An 18,301-nucleotide genomic window follows, 5' to 3' on the forward strand; every position below is an offset into this window, starting at 1 on the left:
AGCTACATAAGAACATGAATCATTCCCAAAAAATTATTATAAATGAGGCTCTTACATTTGTTCCTTAAGTATGCATAAAAACATCAATGAGTTTGATCGTCCTTGACTCTTCCTGCCACACTTGCCATCCTCTCAGGCCTCACCACTATGGCACGCCATTCCCTTTGAGAACTACTGCTTTAGGGGGGTGCATTTTCTCATTCTGGGTGATGTGTAAGTCACAACCGTGAGTCAAACATCTGTGCGACTGTTTCAGACACATACCACCAGTATTAATTTGCACTGCAGAAAAAATGTCATACTAATAGCATTTGCTATTAACTTGTCCATAAAAGCCCTTTTTAATAATAAATTAGGGCTGAGAAGAATATTTGTCAGTTTATAATTTGTGCATTAGGCATTTCCCCTTTCAGCGAAGTAGAACTTCTACATTTTTCTAAAAGTGAAAACCAAAACTAATGAAAGACATACAGTTTTTGGAAGCGGGTGGTACAGGCAAGGCGGAACGCAGCCCAGACATTTTGCAACAAGACGCAACATGTTGGCCACCCTTCCATCCCATTCCTCATACAGAAGCTGACTAGATTGGCAGGTAGATCTAACTTCAACACTGGGGATAGGACAGCATCATCTGGTGAAAATGAAAGCAGGTGACGCAAGGCAGGCCATGTGGCACACACAGCTCTGTCCTTCAACACCTCACAACTGCTCCCCAGCACCCAATAATCTGCTACCTGAAACTTAGTCTTCACTATATGGACAGAGCTGGTCCTGGGTTCAGACTTATTTCAAAATGATTAAGCAGAGGCAACCTTCCTATCTTTAGACCTCAGGCAGCTGCATAACCCTTCTGGTAGCTCCACAAGGACCCAATTTAGGAAAGTTCCTCCAGTCCCTCTGAGCTAGAGTTCAGTTGGCCTCCCTTTATACGTTTGACACAATCCTCCCCCTGTTCCATGTGGCCATCAACAACCACATCCCTGTCCCCCTGCTCCCATATAAGCACTCAGGAAAGCAGATACCTGGAGGCTTATCAAAAACCCAGTAATAAAGAACCACAAACAATGCATACTTCACAACATTTTGGACCCAGAAGACCACAAAAGACTACCTTTTTCATCCTTTGAAGAAGATAAAGGGTCAGTAGCTATTCTACCATCTGCTAAAGAGTCATTGTTAGTGGGCAAGATTTAAGCTCTTCAGAGTTGCCTCTAGCAAGGATTTAAACAAAAGCCAATACTTGCATTATTTTTATTTGCCTCCATATTCAACCAGCAAAATTGCATTATTTTTATTTTGCAATTATTTCTTGTTACTGAAGTTTAAAAAGGCTTGTCTCTAGGCCCAGTGCATGGGGTATTTACTGCATACTTAAGCCCCTTAATGAATGCAGATCCAACTGCTTTAAAATCTCAAACTTAGGCCGACAATTTATATTCCACATTATACTAAGCCATAATCTCGCTTAATAAAATAAGGTCCCTTTAAAATTATTATATGGTTTTATAACTTGTTTTAATCTAGTTTTATAACATATTTTAATCTATTAAAACAATTTATACAGTGATTCATGGCTGAACATAAAAATGATTACATACGTATTCTGTTCGCAAATGATAATGCTGTCCAATGAGATCTAACTACATATCAAAAAGGAGGCATGTTTGACATTTAAAATAAGATCCACAATAAGAACTACTTATCATCATAAAGCAAGTTCTAAAACTATTGATAAAAGGATTAAGTTAGGAGGGGAAAAACAGCTTTACAACAATTCAGCCTGCATGCTACATGCTCCCTGTGGAGGAAAAAAACGGGTTGGTGTATTGAGATTACAGTAATCTGACCTCAGAAAGTTATTTCACAGGACTAGAGATAAGTGTTGAACCTAGAGTGGTGAAGTCAAGCAGTCAGCCTGCTTTTTTATAACATAAAAGCTGCCTCACTGGGCCAAAGCAAAAAGCTTATACTAGGGATGAGGAGCCTGTGGCTCAGGAGTAAAATGTGGCTCTCCATACCTCTCTGCCAACCTTCAAGACTCAATCTCTTGTGGCACAAGGGGTCAGTGTATCTGGCTCTTATCCAGAAAGTAGGTGGTTCAAGCCCACCCAGGGACGGTTGTGAGCAAGATTCCTGCATTGCAGGGAGTTGGACTAGATGACAGTCAGATTTGTATAGTCCTGATAGCTGACCAGCCAGCTACTGCAGCCTGCCAGTAGCTGAATCAAAAGCTCCTGGCTCTTCCAGCCAGAAATGGTCACAGGAAGAAGAAAAGTTTGGATTTAATATCCCGCTTTATCGTTACCCTAAGGAGTCTCAAAGCGGCTCTCCTTTCTCTTCCTCCCCTACAACAAACACTATGTGAAGTGAGTGAGGCTGAGAGACTTCAGAGAAGTGTGACTAGCCCAAGGTCACCCACCAGCAGCATGTGGCGGAGCGGGGACGTGAACCTGGTTCACCAGATTATGTGTCTACTGCTCTTAACCACTACACCACACTACACCATAGGACCCTCCTCTTCCTCCTCCTCCTCTTCTTGTTAGCGATGTAAACGCTTCAGGGACTCATAATGTCACCCTTTTTGATCTGGTGGCCAAAAAGATCAGAAAGAAGACCCTGGACAATATAGCAGTGAACTGTAAGAGAGACGCAGAGATCTAAATAGAGACCAGTATGTGTGGCACGACACACCTTTTGCTTGTATTTATTCTTGACTCAGATTTGTCATGGCCAGTGGCTAGTACAATAAAGTTACTTGGATTGGGAGAAACAAGCGAACTTAAGGGTCAGAGCCGTACCTGAAGTGGAGAAAGACAATTTAGTTGAATTTCTCACACAGGAATTCTTAGATTTTTGGAATCCAGAATTGGCAAAAGACAGCTTTAAAATAGTGAATGCTTTTAGACTTGGAAAAGGAGGAAAGAAGGTGAGAGACTGTTTGATCACTCTCCGAACAAAAGAAGAGAGGGACAAGATCTTGAGTTTGCATTTCCAGAAGACACTGGAAATACAACAGTCAAAAGTGGAGATATTTAAGGACATTCCGAAACACCTTCTGGATCTCAGATCTAACTACAAAGACCTGGTTACCTTGTTGAGAAGCAATAGAATTAACTTTAGGTGGGAATTTCCTCAAGGCCTATCCTTTAGTTACAAAGGAAAGAAGAGGAAAATAAGATCGGAAGACGACAAAGACAAATTTTGGAGAGACCACGGAGAAGACCTACAAAAGAAAGTTACAGGAGAGTTAAGAGCAATTGCAAGAGAAACTTCAGACATACCAGGACTATCTCTGGAACTAAAAGACTGCCTGAAAAACGTGATACCACCGACGGAACAGGAACAGGCACTAGGTGCTGTTGGAGGAGAACCAAAATAATTACATCATGGCTCTGCAACTATTAAGTTGGAATTGTCATGGCCTCAATTCCCCTCAGAAAAGGAAATCTGTGTTTCATTTATTAAAAAAGGAACAATTGGACTTGATCTGTCTACAAGAAACACATATAACAAGATTACACAGGAAATTATTGATAAATAAAAGACTTGGTCAGGAGTTTATTTCATCGGACAAAGTTAAAAAAAGAGGGGTTGTGATTTATGCAAAGGACAGACTATCACCGAAATTTATTTTTAAAGATAAAGGAAGATTTGTGGCAATTGAAATTCAAACACAAGGAGAAAAATTTTTGCTAGTAGGAATTTACGCACCAAATGAAGGGAAATCAGATTTCTTTAAGAAGTTGCATGAGACCTTGATGGACTATTTGGATTACAACATGATTTTGATGGGAGATATGAATGGAGTGGTATCTACATATATGGACAAGGCACAAAGACAGGTAGTCACTAAGGATGGTAGACTACCGAAAACCTTTTTCGAGATGACAGACAACTTGGACTTAGTTGATATCTGGAGAATAAGAAACCCCATGGCTAAAGAGGGAACCTTCTTTTCTGAAGCCAAAATGACATGGACAAGAATTGACCAAATATGGATAACTAGAGGAATGGCACCAAAGACAAGAAAGGTGGAAATCTGCCCGAAAACCTGCTCCGACCATAATGCTGTCAAGATGGAAATGAGACTAACACCAACTGGCTCCTTTAGATGGAGGATGAATGACACCTTATTCAGAGATGAAGAAGTGCTTAAGAAGGCCCAAAAAACCTTGAGAGATTATTTTGAGATAAATTTGAGCACCAATGTGGAAAAAAGAGTAATCTGGGACGCAAGTAAAGCGGTTATGAGAGGGTTCCTGATACAACAGAACGCAGTAAAGAAGAGAACTCAAAATGAGAAGAAGGATAAGATATTGGAGAAAATAAAGGAAAGTGAAAAAAGACTGAGAACAAATCCAAAATCTCAAGAGATTTTGAGAGAATTAAAGTTATATCAAGTACAATATATGAAAATGATGAATCAGGAAATAGAATGGAAAATTAAACAAATGAGACAAAAGACATTTGAGTCGGCTAACAAATGTGGTAAACTGTTGGCTTGGCAAATGAAAAAAAGACAAAAATTAAATACAGTTACGAATTTAGAAGTGGAAGGAAGGAATATACAGAACCCAGCAGAGATCAGAAATTGCTTCCAGAGGTACTTTAAACAACTGTATACACAAGGGCTACTGAAAGAAACTGATTTAGATCAATTTCTGAAAACAAATGGATTACAAAAAATCTCTCAAGAAAATAAACTAATGTTGAACTATAGAATAACTGAACAGGAGATAGAAGGTGCCATTCAAAATATGCAATTGGGTAAATCTCCAGGACCAGATGGATTGACTTCTAGATATTACAGATCTTTGAAAGAATGGTTAATACAACCTTTGAAAGAGGTCTGCAATGAAATAATGGAGGGGAAAAGAGCACCAGAGTCGTGGAAAGAAGCATATATTACACTTGTACCGAAAACAGAGACTGAAAAGACACAGCTTAAGAACTACCGCCCTATATCATTACTCAATGTGGATTACAAAATCTTTGCAGACATTTTGGCTAAGAGATTTAAAAAAGTGTTGATGGAAGAGATTCATAAAGATCAAGCGGGCTTTCTCCCAGGAAGACATTTGTCTGACAATTTGAGGAATATAATTGATATTCTGGAAAAACTAGAAGTGAATATAAATACTAAAGCAGTTTTGATATTTGTGGATGCGGAGAAAGCTTTTGACAATATTTCTTGGAGCTTTATGAAGAAGAATCTACAGGGTATGGGGGTAGGCCAAGGTTTTGAGAATGGTATAAGTGCAATTTATTCGGAACAAAAGGCTAAATTAATTGTAAATAATGTGGTGATGGAAGAACTTAAAATAGAAAAAGGGACACGACAAGGTTGCCCAATTTCCCCACTTCTTTTTATTTCGGTCCTGGAGGTTTTGCTGAACATGATTAGAAGGGACCAGTTGGTTAAAGGTATACAGGTCGGAGCTAAACAGTACAAACTGAGAGCATTTGCAGATGATTTAGTACTGACGTTACAGGAGCCAGAATCTAGTACTAAAAGGGTTTTAGAACTGATTCAAGAATTTGGTCAAGTTGCAGGATTTAAATTGAACAAGTTAAAAACTAAGGTTTTAGAGAAAAATCTAACACCAATGGAGAGAGAGAGGTTTCAGAATGTGACAGGTTTAACAGTGGTTAAGAAAGTTAAATACCTGGGGATCAACATGACAGCAAAAAATGGGAATTTATTTAAAGATAACTATGAAAAATGTTGGGCTGAAGTGAAAAAAGATTTAGAAATTTGGTCAAATTTGAAGCTTTCACTGCTGGGCCGTATTGCTGCGATAAAAATGAATGTATTGCCTAGAATGTTGTTTTTGTTTCAAACTTTGCAAATTGTGGACAAAATGGATTGTTTCAAGAGGTGGCAGAAAGATATTTCTAGATTTGTCTGGCAGGGCAAGAAGCCCAGAATAAAATTTAAAATATTAACGGATGCAAAGGAAAGAGGTGGATTTGCCCTGCCAGACCTCAAACTTTACTATGAATCAGCAGCTTTTTGCTGGTTGAAAGAATGGCTGCTTCTTGAAAACACTGACATTTTGGACTTAGGTTTTAACAATGTATTTGGATGGCATGCATATCTGTGGTACGATAAGGTCAAAGCACATAAAGCATTTAAAAATCACATTGTCAGGAAAGCACTGTTTAATGTTTGGATAAGATACAAGGATTTATTGGAAAATAAAACTCCAAGGTGGCTGTCACCAATGGAAGCGAAAGCCTTGAAAAAGCTCAATATGGAGGTCAAATGGCCGAAATATTGGGAAATTTTGGAACAAGATGGAGATAGACTGAAATTGCAGAGTTTTGAAAAACTAAAAAACAAAGTGCGAGACTGGCTTCATTATTTTCAGATAATGGAGGCATTTAAATTGGACAAGAAAATTGGCTTCCAGGTGGAAAAATCAAAATTAGAAACTGAACTGTTAGAACCCAAAACTAAGAATTTGTCAAGAATGTATAACTTGCTGCTGAAATGGAACACTCAGGATGAAACGGTGAAATCTGCTATGATTAAATGGGCACAAGACGTTGGACACAACATTATGTTCACTGACTGGGAACAGTTATGGACCACAGGTATGAAATTTACGGCATGTAATGCCCTAAGAGAGAATATTATGAAAATGATATACAGGTGGTACATAACCCCAGTCAAGCTTGCAAAAATTTATCATTTGCCCGATAATAAATGTTGGAAATGTAAAGAAACCGAAGGTACATTTTTTCACCTTTGGTGGACGTGCCCAAAGATTAAGGCTTTCTGGGAAATGATATATAATGAATTAAAAAAGGTATTTAAATATACCTTCCTGAAGAAACCAGAGGCCTTTCTCCTGGGCATAGTCGACCAAACGGTCTTAAAAAAGGATAGAACTTTTTTTATGTACGCAACAACAGCAGCAAGAATACTCATCGCAAAGTATTGGAAGACACAAGAGCTCCCCACACTGGAGGAATGGCAGATGAAACTGATGGACTATATGGAACTGGCGGAAATGACTGGCAGAATCCGTGACCAGGGAGAAGAGTCGGTGCAAGAAGATTGGAAGAAATTCAAAGATTATTTACAGAAATACTGCAAAATTAATGAATGTTAGAGTGATGTTGGATTGAAATTAAATGGTTTCTAGCTATACAGGCTTTAAAGTTATATATAGATTAAGATTAAGGATTAGGAATAATAAGGTTAAAAGAACGGAAAATTGGCTATTAATAGATAAAAATTTAATGTTATATTATATTAAGATTAAGGATTGGGATTAAAAAAGAGGGAAAGGAATTGCTGGACAAATAAACTAAATTGGAATACAAAAGAGGGAGGTATGAGGAGGTCCAGAAAATAAGTAAATTTAAAGGTAGTAATGAAAAGATAGAATTGTTTTTTAACTTTTTTCCCCCTCTTTTTATTTTATTTTTAATCTTGTATTTTGTATTTTTTTTTTTACTGTTAAATTCTCTTTTATTGATGTGTTTCTTTTTATCTGAAACTTTAATAAATATCATTTTTAAAAAAAATAAAGTTACTTGGATTGGAAGTGGACTGTAGTCCATGAAAGTTTATGTTGCAATGATGTAATTATTTCCACATCATTCCTTTTAATGAAATATTAAAACAATGTTAAAACAACAAAAACACACCGTTAATTTGGAATTGGTTGTTAGCTGTAAATAAAACCCTAAAACCAAGAATGTTGTGATTGAATACCAGTCATATTAAATGGATTGCTACCTGTTCCAGACTTGGGAGAAGAATGCAAATAGCAGCAATTTTCACTTCCTTTTCTGGTGGAATTCTCCAACATTCCTAGTTCCCTTAGAAGTGCAGTGCTTGAGGAACAATCAAATGCACTTGTAACAGTGCACTTCAAATAAATGGTTCCAAGTTATAAATTTAGCAAGAGAAAAAGCAAGAGATGTTTCTACATTTTCTAAACTAAAATTGCTGATAGTTTTGTTTTATTTGTTGAGTGACTTGACAATCGACTGCATGAGGAGCCGTTACATCCTCCACAAGTGTCAGAAAGACCTTGTAAAATATATCCATTGACTTGTCTGGCAAAAGCCTATTTAGTGATAAATGATTTGTATCTAGCCTCCTTTGAAATGACTCTCTCCCTATGCATCAGGAGTAAAAACAGTGATCTGTCATTGAGGCAGTGGAAAAAAATCTATTTAAAACAAGACAATGAATTCTTGATCAAATGTTATCTCATAAATGCTTCTTAACTATACTACAATATATGCAGAAACTTCTTGCAAATCTTAAGGGATCTGAATACATTATAGGCACTTCTAAAATTACTAAGATGAGACCAGAGAGAAAAATCATTCATACTGTTAATACTGTGGTCAAAGGCAAGAGGAAGATGATCAGCAAATGACCTTTCATTGTCTCACCTCTGCCTCTATAGAACAGACAAAAATTGAGAAAGAAATCAATTGGTGACATCTAGTGATGTCTGCCTGCCTGCTTGCATAGTGAAAATCTACTTGCACAACAAGACTTATCTTTCCTCTCCTCCTCCTTACAATACCCCCCCTATCCACCCATGCAAAATCTACTCTGGAGCATCCCCCAACTTTATGGGGCAGAATTTGTGAGCAACTGCAGGAGGAGAGCAGATGGGACGAGAGACAGGAGGAGAGGAAGGAGAAGCCTCATTACATGCAAAGATGCTTGTGTGGCATTCGAACAGAGCCCCCGGTCGTCTCACAGACTATTGACCTATACACCACTAATCTGCTGCCGCCAACCAGGTTCTCCCCGGTAAAACACTTAGTCTCAGTCAGGTTCTCAAGTTAACAATGAAGAATGTTGTTTATTGCAAACACAAATAAACTTTAAATGCATTCAAAACGCTGTTACCCTTTGCCCTCTTAGTCTTATTTTATCCCGTCTCTAACTCTTCTACCTCCCCTCACACAAGAACCAACTGCACTAACTGTCTCTCTATTTCCATCTGTCTTCCAACTGCTTTCCCAACTGCTCTTCCCCCCAACTGCTTTTTCCCAACTGTTTCCCCCCAACTGACTAAACCTCTGGCTAAGCCTTTTAAAAACAGATAGGCTCCGCCTCTGGCTTTTCTTTTGGTCTACCTATTAACATTTCTCTCCCCCTGTACAGACATTTCCGAAAGAACGGGCAAACGCCACTTCCCTCTCCCCTTAAAGAAATTTGATCAGGAGGGATAACTGAACAGAGTTAAACTGCATTAGACGTTTAAAGCAAATAAAATATTTATACTTACGTTATACATTTAACTTCCCATACTCTCTAGTACAACAATTGCCTATTGGCAAAACATTCAATTATACAGAGGTTTTGGTACATTTTAGGCAACTCAGTTATCTACAGGAAAAATTATTAACTGCCCATGGTTAACCTTCATCACCGGGTCTTCTTCATAAAGCATTGGCCACAATGTTCAGGGACCCTTTCACGCTTCTTATGGTGATATTGAAGTTCTGCGGCAACAGGGCCCACCTCATCAGTTTGCTATTGGTTCTCATTGTCCTTAACCAAAGCAAGGGTGAATGATCAGTGCACAGTATAAATTTCTGGCCCCAGATGTATGGCTTCAACTTCTGTAGGGACCAGACGATAACAAAACATACCTTTTCTATTGTGGAAAGGTGTTTCTCTCTGGGTAGCAATTTCTGGGTAGCAATTTCTTGCTGACATACATGATCGGATGCAGGTTGTCTTCCTCTCCCGGTTGACACAACATGGCTCTGATCCCGGCATTCGATGCATCTGTAAAGATGGTGAACTCTAGGTCATGGTTCGGTGCGATGAGGACTGGTCCGGTAGTCAAGGAATTCTTTAGCGCATCAAATGACTGCTGGCCCGCTGATGTCCCCTCAACACTCTCCGGTTCTTTCTTGCGAGTCAGGTTGGTCAGTGGTGCAGCTAGTTCACTGAACTTAGGGGAAAATTTTCAATAATACCCTGCCAAACCTAGGAAGGCTCTCACTTTCTTTTTTGACGTAGGGATAGGCCAGTTCGTAATTGCTTCTACCTTGGTTTCTGAAGGCTTTATTATTCCTCCACCCACCATATGTCCAAGGTACTTGATTTCTGAGTCCCCAATCTGACATTTACTAGCCTTAATGGTCAAGCCCGTCTCTTTAATTCTTTGTAGCACTAACTCTAGGTGCTCTTTATGTTCAGACCAGGTCTGACTAAAAATGGCAATATCATCCAGGTAAGCTACTGTGAACTCCATTAATCCATGCAGGATCCCATCCACTAGCCTTTGAAAGGTCGCTGGCGCATTTTTTAGCCCAAAGGCCATCACCTTAAATTCATATAATCCTAGGGGACTTCTAAAGGCAGTCTTTTCCTTGATTTTTACTTGATAATAGCCTTTTGTCATGCCTAGAAAGGTAATGAAATGGCACCTGCCTATGGTCTCAATTAGGTCATCTAAGCGGGGCATTGGATAGGCGTTTGCCTTAGTGACATGATTTAACTTTTGGTAGTCAACAAAAAATCTTATAGAGCCGTCAGGTTTGTCTACCAGCACTACCGGTGCTGCCCGGGGACTGTCTGAGGGGGTTATGATCCCTACCTTCAGCATCTCCTGAACCTCGTTGCGGATTTGTACAGACATTTCCAAAAGAACGGGCAAACGCCACATTTTGCTATGCTGGATTGCACCCATTGATGCTACAAGGGAAGAGAACAGCAACTTTATTTATTTATTTTTTTAAATGATTTTTATTAAAGTTTCAATAAAAAGTTAAACAGAAAACATAAAAAAGAAATACACAAATACACAGTACATAATCCAAAAAAAAGAAGAAAAACACAAAAAACAGAAAACAAGGAAAAGAAACAGAACAATTAAAAACAATATCACTTTTTCATTCCCTTTTTTGAATTTACTTATTTTCTGGACTTCCTCATACCTCCCTCTTTTGTATCCCAGTCCAAATTGTTTATCCAGCAATTTCTTTTCCACTTTTTTAATCCCAATCTTTAATCTTAATGTGATATAGCATTAAAATTTTACCTCTTAAGTACCAAATTTCCATTTCCTTAAACTTCTTTAATCCTAATCTTTAATCTTAGTCTATCTATAACTTTATCCTGTGCAGTTGGAAACCACTTATTTTCAATCCATCATCACTCTAACATTCTTTAATTTTGCAGTGTTTCTGTAGATAATCTTTGAATTTCTTCCAATCTTCCTCCACCGACTCTTCTCCCTGGTCACGGATTCTGCCAGTCATTTCCGCCAGTTCCATATAGTCCATCAGTTTCATCTGCCATTCCTCCAGTGTGGGAAGTTCTTGTGTCTTCCAATACTTTGCGATGAGTATTCTTGCTGCTGTTGTTGCATACATAAAGAAAGTTCTGTCCTTTTTTAACACCATTTGGCCGACTATGCCCAGGAGAAAGGCCTCTGGTTTCTTGGGGAAGGTATATTTAAGTACCTTTTTAAATTCATTATATATCATTTCCCAGAAAGCCTTAATCTTTGGGCACGTCCACCAAAGGTGAAAAAATGTACCTTCAATTTCTTTACATTTCCAACATTTATTATCGGGCAAATGATAGATTTTTGCAAGCTTGACTGGGGTTATGTACCACCTGTATATCATTTTCATAATATTCTCTCTTAAGGCATTACATACCGTAAATTTCATACCTGCCTAGAACAGCAACTTTAAAATAAAGAGGAAATGATGGGGCATTGTTCTCACTAGAAGCAGAGGTCGTGGAAAATCTATGCCCAAATTGCATCACGCTTGTGACTGCATTTGAGGCTCCCATGATTACATATTCTTCCATGCTACCAAAAAACCTCTACAAACCTCCAAAACTTGGCCTGCCAGAAGACATAATGCCAGGGAATCAAAAATAACATATTTGTGTTGTGTTGTATACACCCAGTATCTTAGTGAAGCCAAGCCCTCAACTACAGGCTATGAAACTCGGGCAGTTGAGGCAAGCCTGGATATGTGCAGAGTTACCTGGGTACATTGAATGCATCAGGTTTAAACTCGGGCTTTGAAGGAAACAAAAGCACTTCAATAAGAGCTGCAAATTTTTACAGGAGCAATCAGGGCTGGCCTCACCATTCGACAGAAAGAAGGAGTCCCCTCAGGGAGCTGATTTCTGGCATCACAGAAGGGCAGCAAATTGTTAAATTATTTATTATTACTGCATTTTTACTGTGAAGCGCTTCAGAGATTTTTGGCCTCGGATGCCAAAATAACTTGGCCAGGCTTGGGTATGATGTGTCTTGACTGGGGGAAGTCACCATCTGCTGTTCCAAGGTAATGAAATGGCAGCAAGACCAGTCCTGGGCAATCCACATTCATCCTCAGAGCCTCCCTGAACCTTGCTCACCTCAGTTGCTCTGCCCTTTCAAACCCTTCTGTGGTACAGAGAGCATTCCGCTCCTCACAATGGCCAAGCTGCCAATGTTCTAAAAAGTTGCCTTACAGCTTCCCTGAATTGTGATGTACTAATCATCACATTCAGAGTCTGCTCACATAGCCATCTGGGTCAATTTACCTGACTGCAATATCACAGAATGAATTCTGGTTCTGGAACATCAATGCAGACCTTCCTAAGTAGCCATGGTTAAACAGAAGTGGAATCCTGATCAGCTTGGATGACATTCCCTTTACTCCACATTAATAATATATATAAAAAAAACTCTCAATGTGAACGACATCATTATATTTCTCCTCCACCTAACTAGCTTTCCCATTTGCTACATTTGAATGTCTCTGAACACTCTCTAAGCAGTCCATACATTGTTTTGCATTTAGCCAGTATTTTTGAATTATTTTCAGAGAAGGTTAAGAAAGGTTCCCACACTGACAAAAACATTTTCTGGCTTGCTTTGTCTTTTGACAACTTCTAGCTTCTCTATGACCATAAGTTCCCACACCTTATCAATTCACAACACATACGTGGGTAAAATATCACCTTTCCAGAGCCTTGCTACAACAAATTTGGCAGCTAACAACAGAAGTACTAGACAAATATGCTCAGATATGTTTCTGTGTGAATTTTAAACAAAAGTAACTCTGATAAAGATAGCAAAAAATCTCAGTGAGTCAGTGGAAGCTCTTCTGTCGGACAAAGTGCCCCCCTATGAACCTCCAAAGCCATAGTACAGTCTTACTTCTGTCGCCCACAGAATCAAGAAAGTAGTCTTGAAGGGGATTCATATCCCTGCATCTTGTAAAGTAACATCTATAGATGTTAGTGATGTGAGAATACAGTCTACATGACTCTCCACTCATTTCCTTTCAGCTCATGCATGCTGAGAATTTCAGGACCACAGGAGAGAAGAGCTTTGAAGTTCTCTCCATTCCCAATGGGGAGCACTTGCTGCAAGGCTCAACCAATTTCTTTTTGCTCCCTGCTAGGAGCAGCTATAGAGGGACTGGGAACTAGAGACTTCTCTTTAGCCTTTCCTTCACTGAGCAGCTATAGTTTCAATGGCTCAGCGACAGCTCAGGAAAAGATAATAACCCTCTTGGGATATCGTACCTACTACCTAAATAGTAAGGCAATTACTGCATTCCAAGAGGGATTAGCAAAAGAACTCACTTACAGTTGAGTGAAAATTTAGTCCGACTGGACTGAAGCTTCACTGGGAATGAATTGACTGTCCTAGAAATCAGTCCTCCACAAAGAAATGGAGCAAGAGTCAAGTTTCATTAGGATGAACGAATCCTCTGTGACAAGACTTGCATTTTAAACAGTTTTGTGGTTAACAAATGGCAACACCTTTGGAATAAATTGGCCCCTTTGAACTTTGTAAGTGCAAACATCCATTCAGCCCTGCTTCTGCACCTAGCTTTTAAATCCACATACCTGTGGATGAACACTATATGCTTACCTTCTGGCTCAATTAGTATCCAGGCACAGGATCACCTGGAGAAAAGGTAATATGCAAATTACACCTAGCTGCCAAGCTTGAGTTTCTGCCACAAATAGATTTACAGTACAGCAATTTTGGATCCTGCTGATAACAGTAGCTCTGGTGAAAATGCATTAATAGAATACATGAAGTCTTGACATGTTACCTAGCAGTCTTGTATGATGAAAGTGGTTCATAGTTTTGCCAAGACCTCTCCAATGTCATCTAGCCAGCACTTCAGTGCTATGAGTGAATGTAGGTAAAATGTTTGGCCAGAAGCACATAATATTTGGGGCCATTTTGTTCCTGTCAATTTCAACTGCTGCCTCCCAGACTTTTACAAGAGTTCACATTCATCCATCCACAATAGCTCTCACTATCATGATGTTCCACAAAGTGTCTTTCTAGTATATTAATATTGTGGGCCCAGGTGCAATGAACCCTGGTTCCCTGGGAGCTGATGGCATGTACATTCCAATAATGACAGGGCAACAGTTTTGGTTTGCAACGTCTACAACTTTTATTGATTACAGACGTAAGTTGGCTTTGGCATAGGTGTTGGGTTTGTATTTTTTTTTTTTTAAATGATATTTATTAAAAGTTTAAGAATTACAGAAAAAAGAGAAAAAGAAAACAACAAAAAATTTGACAAAACATACATTACTATACATAAAAGGAAAAGCATACAAAACAATACAACAATACAGCAAAAAAAAACACCAAAAAAAACAAAAACATTAAAACACACATCCAATGTTCCATTTCTTTATCTTTCATTTACTTGTTTCATCGACTTCCTCACACCTCCCTTTTTGTATTCTAATTTAATTAATTGTTTCAGCAAATTCTTTGTCATTCAATTTACCTTAATGTATTTAAACTTATCTTACCATAAAAAAACCTTAAAACTTAAAACTTAATACTTATTTGTACATAACTCCTTATATCATTTCTACTAAAGCCAAATAGTTTCATTCCAACATTTTTCCTAATAGTCGTTAATTTTAGACTAATTCTCAAAATAATTTTTTTTAAAAAAAACTTTCTTCCAATCTTCATCCAACGTCTCTTCTTCCTGGTCTTGGGTTTTGTCAGTCCTTCTTGTCTATTCCATCTAGTCCATCAACCTGGTGATCTTATGTCCGAGGCTCTTAAGTCTTTTCCATGTCCCTTCTGCAGATCTTCTTCTTGTTTATACCTACACTTTACTTTGTTGGGTTTAAATGAAAAAATTCCTTCCTGTAGCACCTTAAAGACCAACTAAGTTAGTTCTTGGTATAAGCTTTCGTGTGCATGCACACTTCTTCAGATACACTGAAACAGAAGTTACCAGATCCTTCTATATATTGAGAAGGTGGGGAGGGGTATTACTTAGAAGGGTGGTGGGAATCGGAGATTGGCAGATAGCTGAGATGAGCCTGTTGACGACTCTTAACGACTGTAATAGGTCTTACAGGAAAAGGCAAGGGGTGAGAAGGTGAGAAATGGCTTAGTCATGTATAATGAGATAAGAATCCAATGTCTCTGTTCAGACCAGGTTTCTCCATTGTTTTAAGTTTGGTAATGAGTTGTAATTCAGCAGCTTCTCTTTCCAGTCTATTTCTGAAATTCCTTTGTAGTAAAACAGCTACTTTGAGATCTTGTATAGAATGTCCTGGGAGATTGAAGTGTTCTCCTACTGGTTTCTCTGTTTTGTGATTCTTGATGTCAGATTTATGTCCGTTTATTCTTTGGCGTAAGGTTTGGCCTGTTTGTCCAATATAGAGAGCTGAAGGACACTGTTGGCATTTGATGGCATACACAATGTTAGACGATGAGCAATTAAATAGTCCCGAGATGGTATGTGTGATGTTGTTGGGGCCAGTAATGGTGTTGTCCGGGTGTATGTGGCAGCATTTGGGTTTGTATCCCAAATCAGCCTAGCCTGAATGCTGGCTGATTGTTCCCTTAGGCTCAATTCTGGGTTAAAGGATCCCCCCCACCATGATGCAGATAAAATGGGGCAAACCCACCAAGCCACCACTTGAGGAAGTTTTCTGGCCCATTAGTCCCCATCTGGGTCTTTCACCATGGACCCCTTTACCAGGACCCCTTTGTTCCAGTTTAGACCAACCCAATGCTTTTCCCACCAAGATATACAAGGTGGGCGGATGGGATGACGGTTGCAGACTGTGCTGCCCACTCCCAGTGCAACAGGAATATAAGACATGGAGGCAGTTCTGAGTGGAGACAGTCTTTGTCAGGTCTGTCTCAACACTTGTGCCCCCATGTCTGGCTGTGATTGGCTGTTTTAAATTTCAAATTTGGGCAGAAAGCCCCAGAAGACTCTGCAACTGGCTGAGGCTGAAGACGCCACTGGTGATCGCTTGGGTGAAGATCCCCACCCCTGGGGTCCCCCACAGCCACATCAGGCTACAATCACTGCTCTTGATTCTATGGTAAATGGTCTTTTTCAATCAAACAAGGTCCCATATCACATGGCATTTGGTAATATCATAGAAGCATACCTTGACTCTAATCTAGGCAGCTGAAGTCCTGATACATTCTAGGGCAATTACAGTGATTTTGCCAGTGGGGGGGAAATATATTTCTTAAGTTCATTAGTAATAATGACTGAATGCCAATTTCAAATAAATATTGAATAGATGCCAATAGCAAATAAATATTAGGCAAGCCTGGCAATTTCAAAGTTTTCAGCTTTGTTTACTAAATACAAGTAAAATCAGTACACTAAATTAGATCACTCTCTAGGGCATCAGGAAATTTTCTGGTACATACTAAAAAATGCTCTGATGCAAATTACCCGGTGCCAAGTAGCCTAATTTGCCTAGGGACATTTTCCAATTCAATGTTTTCCAGAAAATCAAAATAATTGAGAAATGCTCCACAACATGCAGCTTTTTACATGCATGGCACAACAGACAAGATTTGAACACTATTGGTCTGTAACTACCTGGTTCATAGCTCACATGCTATATATAGCAGAGACCCAGGCCCACATGTAACATGTCTGAACTAGATCAAAGATGTGATAAATAAACAAACAAACACCTTTCCCTCATCTTTCCAAAGTAATAAGAATACACGAAGAGCTGCTGCATCAGGCAAAAGGCCCATCTAGTCCAGCATCCTGTTCTCACAGCAGCTAACCAGATTCCCGTAGGAAGTCTTCAAAGAGAACCCGAGCACAACAATACTCTCCCCACCTGTGATTGCGAGGAACTGGTAGCCAGAGGCATCTTGCCTCCATCAGTGGAAGTAGAGCATAGCCATCATGGCTAGTAGCCATGGAAAGCCTTATCCCCCATGAATTTGTCTAATCCTTTTTTGAAGCCATCCAAGTTCACTTTAGTGCCCTGAACTATTTTTAGAGATTTTTCTCCTACTTCTTGGATCAACTAAATTAGGGACCTATGGTCCTACAAATGTTGTTGGACTCCACCAACAACACAAGTTGACCACTGAACTAAATGATCCCCATCCTACTACATCTAGACTCCTTTTATCCTCATCCAATAGCACTGGAATCAGGCAAGCAAATATTAAGACATATTATTATTTTGTTGGAAAGTGATGTCCATACCACTGAGTTTCTTCTGTTGTTCCTAACAATGCTACCTAAAATTCACTGTAAGAACTGACACTGAGGTTAATGTAATTTGAGAGTACAAAACTGCATCTCTGGAGTTGCTAACAAAATTTCACATGAAATTGATTTTGAGGCAATATGGGAATGCCTTCTCATACAAAACATTTGAGAACCTGTGGAGCTAGTCCCTTTAAACTTTCTTAAATATTATATGAAACTGGGTCTAATTTAAAATTTTACTCACTTGCAAACTTTCTGACCTAGAAACATAAATGAACAGACATCCCAGACACTCTGTGGAATTAAGTCAGCAGGAAAGCATGCTTATCTCTAGCCTCTGCCCCTAAATTGTGTGATGTCCTAACATTTGTATGTGTTCTTTGAATATATGGAATGTAGACTATGGAAGTTGGATAAATGCTGAAGAAAGTTCTTCTAGCTTCATTACTCAACTTCCAGCTTATCATACTATGTCTGAGTCAGCAAATAGGTATATGGGACTGGTATACTCAGAATAGTAATAGGAATTGTATGATTTCTTCTACAGACACACACTTCTGATTTGCATAACTTCCTAAACTGTGGATGTAGAGGGCATATAACATGCCCCCACCAGCAGAAAACGCAAAGCAATCAAGAAAAGAATTGGCAGCAGAGTTTAGTCTTCACAATAAAGTTTAGTCTTCCAACATTTGAGCAAAAATGCCCTTTTGTGGCATCACTAATACATTGTAGGTCAGGAAACAAAGGAGTAATGAACACGAACACACACACACACACACACACACACACAGGCTTTAAA

At 39.0% G+C, this 18,301-nt stretch overlaps 1 long non-coding RNA gene across 28 annotated transcripts in view; it reads right to left on the bottom strand.

The window, feature by feature from the left end:
- Nucleotides 1-18,301, bottom strand: part of LOC308476927 — an 808,687-nt gene that overhangs the window by 202,290 nt on the left and 588,096 nt on the right. For 22 of the 28 annotated variants that reach the window (XR_013986193.1, XR_013986194.1, XR_013986198.1 and 19 more), the window contains 3 exons: nucleotides 13,890-13,924; nucleotides 10,593-10,690; nucleotides 9,637-9,775 (listed from right to left, as the gene is read on the bottom strand). The exons of 3 other annotated variants lie outside the window; for them this stretch is intronic. This is a non-coding gene — a long non-coding RNA (uncharacterized lncRNA). The remainder of the gene's footprint in view (nucleotides 1-9,636; nucleotides 9,776-10,592; nucleotides 10,691-13,889; nucleotides 13,925-18,301) is intronic. 3 more of the 28 variants (XR_013986201.1, XR_013986219.1, XR_013986202.1) reach the window with 2 other exon arrangements.

The sequence above is a fragment of the Podarcis pityusensis genome (genome assembly GCF_964106645.2).
Source record: "Podarcis pityusensis genome assembly, chromosome: 5".
In the NCBI taxonomy this organism is placed as follows: Eukaryota; Metazoa; Chordata; class Lepidosauria; order Squamata; family Lacertidae; genus Podarcis; species Podarcis pityusensis.